Source organism: Eucalyptus grandis, chromosome 10, assembly GCF_016545825.1.
Source record: "Eucalyptus grandis isolate ANBG69807.140 chromosome 10, ASM1654582v1, whole genome shotgun sequence".
In the NCBI taxonomy this organism is placed as follows: domain Eukaryota; kingdom Viridiplantae; phylum Streptophyta; class Magnoliopsida; order Myrtales; family Myrtaceae; genus Eucalyptus; species Eucalyptus grandis.
Window position 1 is genome coordinate 38465266 of NC_052621.1, and position 11907 is coordinate 38477172.

Consider the following 11907-nt stretch of genomic DNA (forward strand, 5'->3'; position numbering starts at 1 on the left):
TGAATATATCTTTTTGCGAAAAATGGAAAGTTTGGGAATTGCTCGTAAAGGGGTGGCAAAAGAAACCCTTGCGAATATCCCAAGTGATCCTCGTGATTGGGGATTTAACCCTGTAGATGGAAATGATGATGACAAATTATACAGCCAATTTCAACCAAGAATGGGAGTTGCGGCGGAAAATCGAGGAAAAAGGGGAGAGTTGTTTAGATCGAAGGAACGAATGAGGATCTATACTCAAAATTGCTTAAGCGTGGGGTGATAAACCCTAGGAGTGTGGATTTTGACTTTTCGGATCTTGTGAATGTGAACTTGAGGGAAAAGTTTGGTCATCTTCAACTTGAAAAATTCTGCTCTGACACCACAGAGGCCTATCCTCAACTAACTGCATATTTCTATTCAAATCTTAGTTTCTTGGATGCGGATAGATTCTCTTTCAGTGTCAAAGATCAAGACTTTGTAGTGGATATGGATATGCTAGCAGACGTGTTAGGAGTTGAGAGAGGAAGATATCAACGGATCAAAGTTTCTATTGCTCGTACTACACTAGAACTTGTTAAGGACAGGAGAACAGAGGAAAAGATTTCCTACTCAAGGATGAGTGCATTCAACATCTTGCTGCACAAGATTGTAATCAATTGCCTCGGACCGAAATCAACTTCCAAGACTGATGTTTCAAGTTCAGAGGCAAAGCTAATGTATGCCATCATCACTGGGAAAAGGTTTTCACTTCCTCACACTGTTATGTTCCACATGTATAGAGCTGTGATGAAGGACAGAGGTCAACTTCCTTATCCAAGTCTTGTGACGAAGTTATTCAGACATCTGAACATTCAGCCTCCGCAAATTCTTTGTGCTCGATCGTGCGATCATATGGTGGTAGGACTGAAAATGGTGACCAAGATGCGTGTTGACACCTAAATTTTAACGATTTAGTTTATTTATTTATTGCATAGGAAATTAGGGCTTAATTTTATTAATTACATAGCATATAGATTTAGGTGCATTTTATTTTAATTGGCATTTTATTTATTGGACCGGTGCGGATGGGTTCGAATTAGATGGATTAGGCTCACGAAGCGAGCAGGTTGGCTCAAGCCCGTGTTTTTTTAATAATTAAAAATTATCTCGTGGGAATATAATATTTTTAAAACTTTCCGAGATATGAATCTTTTTGGATAGGGCAGATGGGTAAAAGAATATTGCGATTTGATTTTTGAAAGATTTGGATTTAGAGAAAAATTCCATCTTAATCTCGAATCCTTATCAGTATGGGATGGATTTTGTGAAAAATATTGCGGATGTTGATTTGAGGAAGAATTTAAAAATCCAATTTCTTCCCCTAAAAGGCGACACAAGAGGGGGGCAATCAGAGGATCACGGCGAAAAACCTAACAACGCATAGAACACGCACGTGAAAAGAGAGAGAGATTCATGGCCACAAGGCAAAGCTTTATCATATAGAAAGCATGGCCGTGACTTCAATGCACATATTCAGCCAAGGGAGCTTCAGAAGACGTGAGAGGGAACACGTGAGAGAAAAGAAGGGCAATAGAGAGGTTGTTCGCGCAAGAAGGAGCCGGATCCTTCAACTCTGAAAAATTGTCCACCACCGTCAGAAAAGGCAAAAGGGGAGAATCCTCTTCTGCAAGTTGGACATCTACACGTTGAAGAAGCCTTGAAGGAGAGAACCTGCGAGAAGATCGACACGCAGTAGAGAGAGAACGAAATCTTCTCTCTCCACGACGCTGCCCGCAAAACTTTGACTCCATCTTCGTTGCATCGTCTTCACGTGACCACCGCAACAGCGCGTCCAAGACCCCCACGAGTCCCGCAAATCGGATGCCACCCTTGCCGACATAGTTCCATTGCCTCGCTCGAGTCCTTCGTGACGCCGTTGCTGCCCGAGACGTGCCACCCCGACGTTGAGCCGCCCCCTGATTTGTGGTGACTTTGTTGATCTGTCTATTGGTTGCTACTCAGGGGCACTTTGTTGAACCACCACGAGGCTTGCCGCTGTCCTTTGACGAAGTGTGATCACAGACATCACCCGGCACGAGTCCACCACTTCGCTGAGTGTCCTGGCTTTCCTCGGCAGTTTGTTGGGGCAATTCAAGTCCAATTCAGTGAGCCTCAACACCACCAAAATCCAGTCCCGACATCCAAGTCCAAGCTGTGAGCCTCGCCGAGCATTACCATATCACGTCGCGAGTAACCGTAGCCGTTTGAGGATCGGAATTTGGGAGCCAATATTCAGAATAGGTAAAAAATTTGTCTATTTTGATTTCCAAAAATTCCGTTTCCTTATTTGATATATTCATTGATGCACATGATTGAAATCCCTAGCGTGATATTCGCAACTCGAGGAGCTCTCAAATTAGGGATTGTCAGTCTGATTTTCGTGCCCGAAATCCGACTCGCAATCTCTTGCAAAAATCGACAATCCGATCTCACGCCCGAGATTCGATTCGCGATTTAATTTTAAAATTGGTCAACCCGATCTCATGCGTGAGATATGGTTCGCCAATTTTTGGATATCAATCTTATCTTGCTTGATTTGCTGTTTTGAGTCAATTTTATTTTCGTAAAAGAAAAAAATTGAATTAGGATTAGGTTCGTTTTAGAATATTCTCAGTCTTTGGGTTATCTTGCATGTTTAGAATTGCAATCTTATTTCGAATTTTACAAAGAAAAATACAAAAAAATCATCATGCATATGTCATGTAGAACTAAGGCATTTAAATCAATCTTTTTAGATAGATTGCATCTTAGGTTAGAGATTGCTAAGTTAAGATAATATCCTGGTTTAAATTAGGGTTTAGTCTGACCTAATCCTTAATATAAGTTGGATAAAATCTTAATTTAGCTAGATAATTTTCATATTTTTCTAATTTCGAATTTCACATTAAAAATGCAAAAAATGACATAGGATAAGTTAGTTTCAATTCCTAGGATAGATTGCATTCTTTTTTAAATAAAATAAAATAAAAAATGTCATTGCATGTAGATTAGATTCTCATTAAGAAAAGTGAAAACAAAAATTGGGAAATTGCGTGTTAATTAGAAACCATATCTAGGGTTGTTGATGTGGATTTTAATTTAACATTGCAGATGCTTTCGTTGCTTTGAGGTAAGTCTTGCAATTTATTTTCTGCTTTACTTGCGTGTTAAATTAGTGGTTTGCGCACCTGCATGAACACCTCACATGTTAGGAAAATAGATTTAAAATCAATCCAAATTGCTTGCCAAACGTCTTTTCAAAATAAAAAGAAAGGTACCGAAAAGGGCGTTAGAGAAATCTAACGTAACCAAGTCCCCGTACCCTTAGTCTCTGGTTCGTAGGAGTAAAGTAAATCTCCGTTACTTTACTAGGGTTTCTAATCGACCCACCAAAAATAGATTAGTGGCGACTCCTAGTTAAAAATCAATTGCATGTTAACAATTCAAACCTAAGTCACGAATTGGTATGAGCTTGGGAGAGCCCGAGTTAAGACTAGGCTTAACAATCCATTAGCCAAACCCTAGGTGGTTCACACTCGAAAAAATTGGTCGCGACAATGCGTCTGAAGGAACTAAGCAAGGCATTGGAGAAATTTAAGGAGAAGACTCCAGTCAAATCTCATCAATTCTCTTCTGCAGAAAAAAAAAAAAAAAGAAAAGGGAAGGAGCCCATGGATGCTCCATCCAAGAGAAGAAGAGCTCTCATCGTTGAGGATGAAGATGATGAGGATAACATCACCATTTCTGCAATGGCTTTGAAGAATCTCGGTCGATCTGTTCCCGGAGAAAAGAGTCGAACAACGGCGGAAGAAAGAAAGCGAAGAAAGAGCGAGAGGAAAAGAAACGGAGGAAAGAGAAGAAGAAGAAGAAAGAGATGCTGAGAAAGAGAGAGTTGAAAAAGAAGAAGAAGAAGAAGAGAAAAGATCAAGAAGAAGGAGAACATGAGGAGCACTCTCCACCTCGAAGGCATGAACACGGGGGAGACCAAGAGAAAAGAGGAATGTCCTCAAATCCGCAGCCGTGAGGGAGTCAGTCGATCCCCAGCAGATCCAGAGGATATTTATGCCTCTCAGTTTCCTGAGGAAGGTCATGATGTTTCTTCGCCAAATCTGCGTGATTATGCTGATCTACCATCGTCTGCATTTACTCCATCAGATCGTGCCGACGCCAGTACGCAGACCAACAATTCAGCAGACTTTCACAGAGTGATGGATATTCTCTTGAAGATGCAAGGTTAGATATATGCATTGGGATGCGAAGTTCAGAATTTGCAGAATGCAAGACAAGCTTCTTCGGGTTCATTGAATGATCAAATCCAAGCCCTTTCTCTTCAGATTCAGGCTAATGCTAAGGGTGAGGATGTTGCACAACTGAAGGAAGACTTGAAAAGGCTGGAAGGCATCGTTCAATCGATGGGAGATTTCCAGCTTGTTCGTGTTCCCAAGCATTCTTGACTCCATTTTCATCTCAATTTTTTTTATGCTGACAAAAAGGGGGAGAGTTGCGAGACTTGAAAAACTTTGAACTTAAATTTGTCGAACTTTTGGCTTGTTTGGTTTGTGGTTTGTTTTGACTTGACTTGTGTGTCTAGATGTGGACTAAATTTGGGATTTGGATTTGACTGCTTATTATTAACTACTATTGATATCTTATGGATGGTTTTATTGCATACTGGACTAACCTATTTTCTGTGGTTGCAGATTCTAGTGTTATTCATTTAGCCATTTATCTCTATAAGATATGCATATGTGTTTGAGAAATGTTTTGCAGGTCAAAGTTTTCCAAATCTGCAAGAAAGTTTTGTCACAATCAAAAATGGGGAGATTGTTGGAGAAATCCTCTTGAAGTGTTTTGAAGTTGACAAAACGTTTCCATAAGTCTAGTCTGAAGGTTTGCAGACTCTGCTATTTAAAGTCTGAAGACCTCCGGACAGCCAGACTCAAGACTCAAAGTCTATCCTCATTGACAATTTCTAATCCATTGAAGAAAGGCTATCCATAACTGGATGTTTCATTAAGGATGTGGCCTTATCGACTGGAGAAGATCTCTTGGCTGGATATGACATAACGGAATCCTTTATTTGATCATAATTGATTCGAAGATTAAGGATCCAATGTTTGGCAAAGTATACTTGGAAGGTTCTACTTATGGAAACCGAGATCCTGATTGTATGGGCGAACATGATTGATGGGCTATCGACATGTTCCTTTAATAGCTCGAATGATCTTCCTAATTGATTCCGTCTAACGGATAGATTTGAGGAATTCCTTTGGTAAGTGTCAACAGGTATGATGGCATGAAGGAGTATATAAGGAAGACGTTCCAGTTGTTCGAGAATGTGCACGATAGAAGAATTCCAAAGTCTGAAGCTCCTTGTTCTTAGTCAATTAATTTGTTAAGCAAAATCTTGTAAACAAAAGAGAGTCTATATTGGTGAGAAACCTTGAGGAAGTGTGGTAGAACATCTACACTGTGGAATCAAGGAAAAGTTGTGCTGTAACTTCTCTTTTGTTCATAGTGAAATCCAGCCGGTGGGCTGTTAGTACGGAAGAGTGGACGTAGGCTTGGAATAAGCTGAACCAATATAAATCTTGCGTTCAATTTTCTCTTCCCTAACCTTTACTTTACTTTGATCGTATTTTCCTTTCTATCGTTTGCCTAGAATCGCTTCCGTATCTCGAGAATTTGTTTGTGCACCTATTCACCCCCCTCTAGGTGCTTATACTAGCTATCTCACTATTTAGACTGAATAAACACAGCTACAGAACTTCTGGCTATACTCATATTCTCTCCTGTTGAATTTCCTCCTTTGACACCTACCCTTAAGCTAACAAGAATTTAAAAGAATTTGTTATGGCCAAAGTTTGAACATGTTTCTAAGGTGCCAAATCCTTCAGGAGTAGATGCAACTGGAAATCCTAAAAAGATTTCCGCCGGAGAATCTGTCCTTAATTGGCATACCGAAAAGGCTTTTATACAGAACAATGTCCTTGCCTCTCATACAGTAGATCTTCAACAGATTGGAATAACTTTGGGCATGATGCATGAAAGGTTTGATTGTGTACATCATATACTTGAGTCATCCACCAAAATAGAAGGGATGATCAAGAATCTTGAGAAAAGGCTTGCCAACCTTGAAGCTGGAAGGATTTGGAAAGTCCACCCAAAAAAAAAAAAAGAAAGGAAAAAAAAGTAGGAAATGTGAAACGGCGAATTGTTGAACTCAAGGAACATGGTCTTCTGTTCGTGAAATTCTAAATGCAAGTGCACGTATCGAACAAGTAATATAATGATGAGATAAAGTATCGTCCCACGGAGATCGATGATTAATAAACTAATTAAATACTAAAATAGTTTAATTCTAAAATTTATCTAACAGATCAAAATATAATTAAGAATAAATAAAAAAACAAAACTTGAAGACTAAATACAGTAAATCAATCAAATAAATATGTTAGAGCATCCGATTTCACCATAATCATTAGATATGAATTTCAGATTGTTGTGAATACAATAACGATATCAAACATGTGATAGCGGAATTTCCTAATCTATTTACTATCATATCTCTACGTATAGCAAACCTACTCAGCTTATTAATCCATTATATCTCTATGTGAATTAAAATAAACATGAGTGCATTAAAAACTATGAATATTCCCGGTTTACAATGAGTCTTTTGGATCATCTTATCACCGAAAGTTACACAAATAACGCGGTATATCTCTATCCACGTTTAATTCATGGTTATACATTATAATGAGTAATTGCATATTATCACTTCTCAGTCTCAAACATGCACATCGAATCATTCAAGTGGTGGCCAGTCACTCAAAAGCATTAAACACAATAATATATAACTCACATAAATGAAATCAATTATAAAACATAAAAATCATGAAATTCGCATCATCATGATTAGGCTACATCGTAGCCCTAACAAAAGAAAATTAGAACATAGTAAAAGAAAAATATAAATATAAATATAAATCAAACCCAGCATCTTGAATCAAAGGACAAGAATTCTATCACCATTTTTGTCTTCTCTTCAAAATATTTGAAAAACTCTCAGAACAATGGAAAACTATATAACCCAAAATCCTAGTTGCTCTCTCTGTCTCTATTTATAGGATATTTTCAAGATATCTATCTCTCAACACTTGCAGATAACATTAGGGAACAAAATCAAGAATTTCCTGATTTGATATCCATCTTCGACTACTACTTTTATTTGAATTCCTGATAGTTACCATTATTTTCCTTATCCTCTCCATATCTCATTATTCTGCATAAACAAGGAAAATTTAAATAATCAAAAGGAAATCTAAATATTTTCTCACAGATAATGCATTAATTATTGCCTAAAATAGGTAAAATAACTCTATTTTTATAGAGTTATCAAACCCCCAAACTTAACATTTTGCTAGTCCTCGAGCAAAAGTAAAACATAACACATACTCAACCTAACAACCTTCTCCATGACATCTTTGCTTAATTGCTCAAATTCACAATTAAAAAAAAAAATACAAATTTTATCCAAACATTGAAATCAATTTATAAGTTAAGACCAATTCTAACTATATGGATCCAAGTGTGTGTGTGAGTCCTTATCTTTTTTGAATTATATGCAATCCAGATAAATTCACATTGACATGTAACCTCTAAAAAATTCTCAATAATTATGACCAAAACTCATAGGTTTGCTTTTCATTCCTCTCTCCACTAATGTAAGCTAGTCATCCAACCAAAAATCAATAGGACTTTTCTTGGGTTGTAATGTAAGGCTGGGCTAAAGGTGAGATAATGGTAATTTTAAGCTCAAATCACCCATCAACACATTGATTTCTAGGATCTAATTAGAGCCAATGTCACAATCCAATTTCACTTCTTCAAGATAATTTTTCTGCCACCATATATCACAATTCCTTCTTCTTTTTTTCTTTTTTTCTTTCCTTTTTCTCTTTTTTTTTTTTTTTTTGAATTGCTTTATGGTGGAGTTTCTCCCAAAGTCCCTCCTAATATAACATGAAAATTTCCAACCCATTGAGTATCCAAAAGGCTCACTCAATTGAAAGTTGGATAGGGAACCATAAAAGCAATTTTTTTTTTGACAATACACCCCAAACAACCATAGCAATCACTTCCTTTTTTTTTTCATACTCCATCATTCCTCCCAAATTTCTATCAAGCTCAAATAATTTTTTATCCCAAAAGAAAATCAACGTGTTCATAGGGCATGAGATAAGGATATAATTTAATAACGGCTAGGCTAAACATATATGGGTGCCAATGAAAAATTGGGTAATAATTAAGACTCAAAGGGGTGACTAGGGATAAATAAACAGGGTTGGCTTGAAAGGCTCAATTGATCCAAAAACTGCCTATATCATTTTCTCAGTTATATTTAGCTTAGAATTTCGCCTCAAGAGAAAATCAAATAAATTCTAAGATTTGGGTGAAATCTAAAAAAATCACATACTTCACATGAATGTTCTCTAGATTTACACATAATTAAAAAATTATGGACTTTTAGTGCTCGGTAAATGGATCAACATAATCAGAATTAAGATTAACTCACACATCAATTGCAAGTTTAAATAAAATTTAAATTTTCCTAAGAATCGTAAAAATTCACAACCAGGAATGCAATCATGAAAAAAAAATTATCCAAAAAATTTGTCTCCCCCAAAACTTGAATGAAACAATGTCCTCAATGCGAAAAATAGAAATAGGAAGAAGAAAACTCCCCTGGTTGTAGGATAAGTCCATAGATGACCTTGATGATTAAACTCTTGAAATGTGCTCTCTAAAAATTAACCTAGATAAAACAGAGAAAAGTTAATCTCTCTTCTTTTTTTTTTTTTTTGCAAAACATTAACTTAAAAATAAATAAAAACATAATTAAAATGCTTGGGTTGCCTCCCAAGAAACGCTTGCTTTATAGTTTTCAGCCAAACTATCTCAGATGTCACTAGTCTGGAGGATGAAGTTCAATGGTGGTCTTCTGCTTGTTGTAACCACATTTAAAGTAGGGCTTCAAACACCTCTGGGGTTGGATAGTGGGTTTATATTGTTCCTCCATCAAAATTTTGTGCATGCAAATTGAAGGACTAATTCCCTTGATATTAGCTATTTTCCATCTAATTGCACCCTTATGCTCTCTTAATACTCTAAGCAATTTCTCCTCCATCAAATCTGTCAAAGAAGAAGATATAATTACTGGTAAAGAAGAAACTCCATCTAAATAAGCATATTTCAAATGAGAAGGTAAGGGTTTGAGTTCAAGAATTGGAGGCTCTTTAATTGATGGTTTAGGTTTTGTAATGTGTTGTCCCAACTCCTCAAATTTAATTGCCTTTTGCCTTGAATATGGTGGAATTGCCTCCATGAAATTTGCGTACTCATTTATCTCATCATTATGAATATCTTTGTCTATTGGTTGAATCAGACATGCTTCAAGTGGATCTTCAAAAATATCTTCCTGAAAACCTTATTCACCAACTTGTCAACTGTCTCAACTCTAAAACAAGAATTATCATCAAATGGATATTTCATTGCTTTAAAAACATTAAATGAAACAAGATCATCTTGAACTCTAAGGATCAACTTCCCTTGTTGTACATCAATAAGAGCTCTTCCTGTTGCTAGAAAAGGTCGACTTAAGATAAGTGGTACCTCAAAATCTTCATCCATGTCAAGAACTATGAAATCTGCAGGAAAGATAAATTTGTCAACTTTTATCAAAACATCTTCCACAATACCTCTCGGATATTTAATTGATCGATCGATCAGTTGAAGTGACACTGTGGTTGCTTTTACTTCGCCTAATCCTAATTTCTTGAAAACTGAATAAGGCATCAGATTAATACTTGCACCTAAATCATATAATACTTTTTCAAAGTAAGAATCCCCAATAGTGCAAGGAATAGTAAAACTCCCTAGATCTTTTAATTTTGGAGGTAATTTGTTTTGTAGGATGGTCGAACACTCCTCATTTAACTTCACAGTTTCATAATCCTCCAGTTTCCTTTTGTTTGCCAAAATCTCCTTAAAATTTTTTGCATAACTAGGCATTTGCGATAAAGCATCTGCAAAAGGAATGTTAATGTGCAATTTTTTAAATACATCAAGAAATTTAGAAAATTGCTTATCTGTTTTGTGCTGCTGGAGTCGCTGAGGGAATGGAATTGGCGGCACATATGGCTTGGGATTATCTGGAAAAAGTTTACTTTTGCTTGTCTCCTTTGATTGTTTATTGACCCCCTCTTCCTTGTCTCTGATAATCTCTTCTTCTCCCACTTGTTTACCACTTCTCAAGGTAATAGCCTTTATGTTTTCAATTGGATTTTTCTCTGTGTTGCTCGGCAAAGAACCATGTTGTCTTCCTAACATCATGCTTGCTAACTGACCCACTTGCATCTCCAGATTTCTAATTGAAGCCTCTTGGTTTTGAAATCTCACATCCGTGCTTTTAATGAAGTCATGAGTTGTGTTAGCAAGTTTGGTGACTATATCTTCCAAATTTGACTTTGTCTCTTCTGATTGTTTGAATCTAGGTGGTCTCGTCACATTCTGATTATTCCATGAAAAATTTGGATGATTGCGCCATCCCGGATTGTATGTGTTGGAGTAGGGATTATTCTGTGACCTGTTAAAATTCCCAACAAAGTTAGAATTTTCACTAGGTTGTTTGAAAGTATTACCTATCTGACACTCTATGCTAACATGTCCTTCACCACAAAAATCACATGTCAAATTCTGAATTTTCATGACTGAAACACTCATATTATCAAGCTTTTTGTCGATTGCTTCAAATTGTGCAGCAATTGCAGCAAAAGCATCCACTTCATGAACTCCGCTAACTTTTCGCATTGGTAGTCTCTCAGTAGGCCACTAATAATTATTGGACGCCATCTCCTCTAATAAATTGTAGGCTTCTTCTGGTGTTTTATTATTTAGAGTTCCCCCTGCAGCTGCATCAATCATAGAACGAAGATTTGTACTAGAGCCATTATAAAAAGTTTGTACCTGCATCCATACGAGTAGTCCGTGATGTGGGCATCTCCTAAGAAATTCTTTGAATCTTTCTCATGCTTCATATAATGATTCATTATCCATCTGCATAAAATTAGTAATATCATTACGCATCTTCGCAGACTTTGCAAGTGGAAAGAACTTACCAAGAAATTTCTGAGCCATATCATTCCATGTAGTAATTGATCCTACAGGAAGAGAAGAAAGCCAACTCTTAGCTTTGTCTCTAAGAGAGAATGGAAATAATCTCAATCTAATAGCATCATATGTAACTCCATTATATTTAATGGTGTCACATATTTCAAGAAAAGCATCGATGTAGTGTTTGGATCATCGCTTGGTAGCCCATTGAATTGCACTGATTGTTGAAGCATCTGAATGAGTGATGGTTTGATCTCAAAGTTGTTTGCTTTACTTGATGGAGTGCCTTGAACTGTTGGCGCAGCATAATCTCTTAAAAGCCTACATGGATTTTCATATCTCTTAAGAGTCTACATGGATTTTCATTATCACAGTCTGCCATCTTCTTAGCGTGATTTCTCTATTCTCTCAGTTGCCTTTTGAATGTACGCTCGATTTCTGGATCAAGCTCAACAAGTTCCCTTTGTTGGCTACGTGTCATAAACCGATGTACACCCTGAAAAATAAAACAAAACGAAAGCTAGATTAAACTTAGAATTATCTGGTATCAATATTAATTAGTATTAAACAAACGATCCCCGGCAACAGCGCCAAAAACTTGTTCATGAAATTCTAAACGCAAGTGCACGTATCGAACAAGTAATATAATGATGAGATAAAGTATCGTCCCACGGAGATCGATGATTAATAAACTAATTAGATACTAAAATAGATTAATTCTAAAATTTATCTAAC

At 36.7% G+C, this 11907-nt stretch overlaps 1 non-coding gene across 1 annotated transcript; it reads left to right on the forward strand.

The window, feature by feature from the left end:
• The first annotated feature begins 11041 nt into the window (after window positions 1-11041).
• LOC120289294 lies at window positions 11042-11147 on the forward strand. Its single transcript, XR_005547218.1, has one exon. It is a non-coding gene; the product is annotated as a small nucleolar RNA R71 (small nucleolar RNA).
• The last annotated feature ends 760 nt before the right edge of the window (window positions 11148-11907 follow it).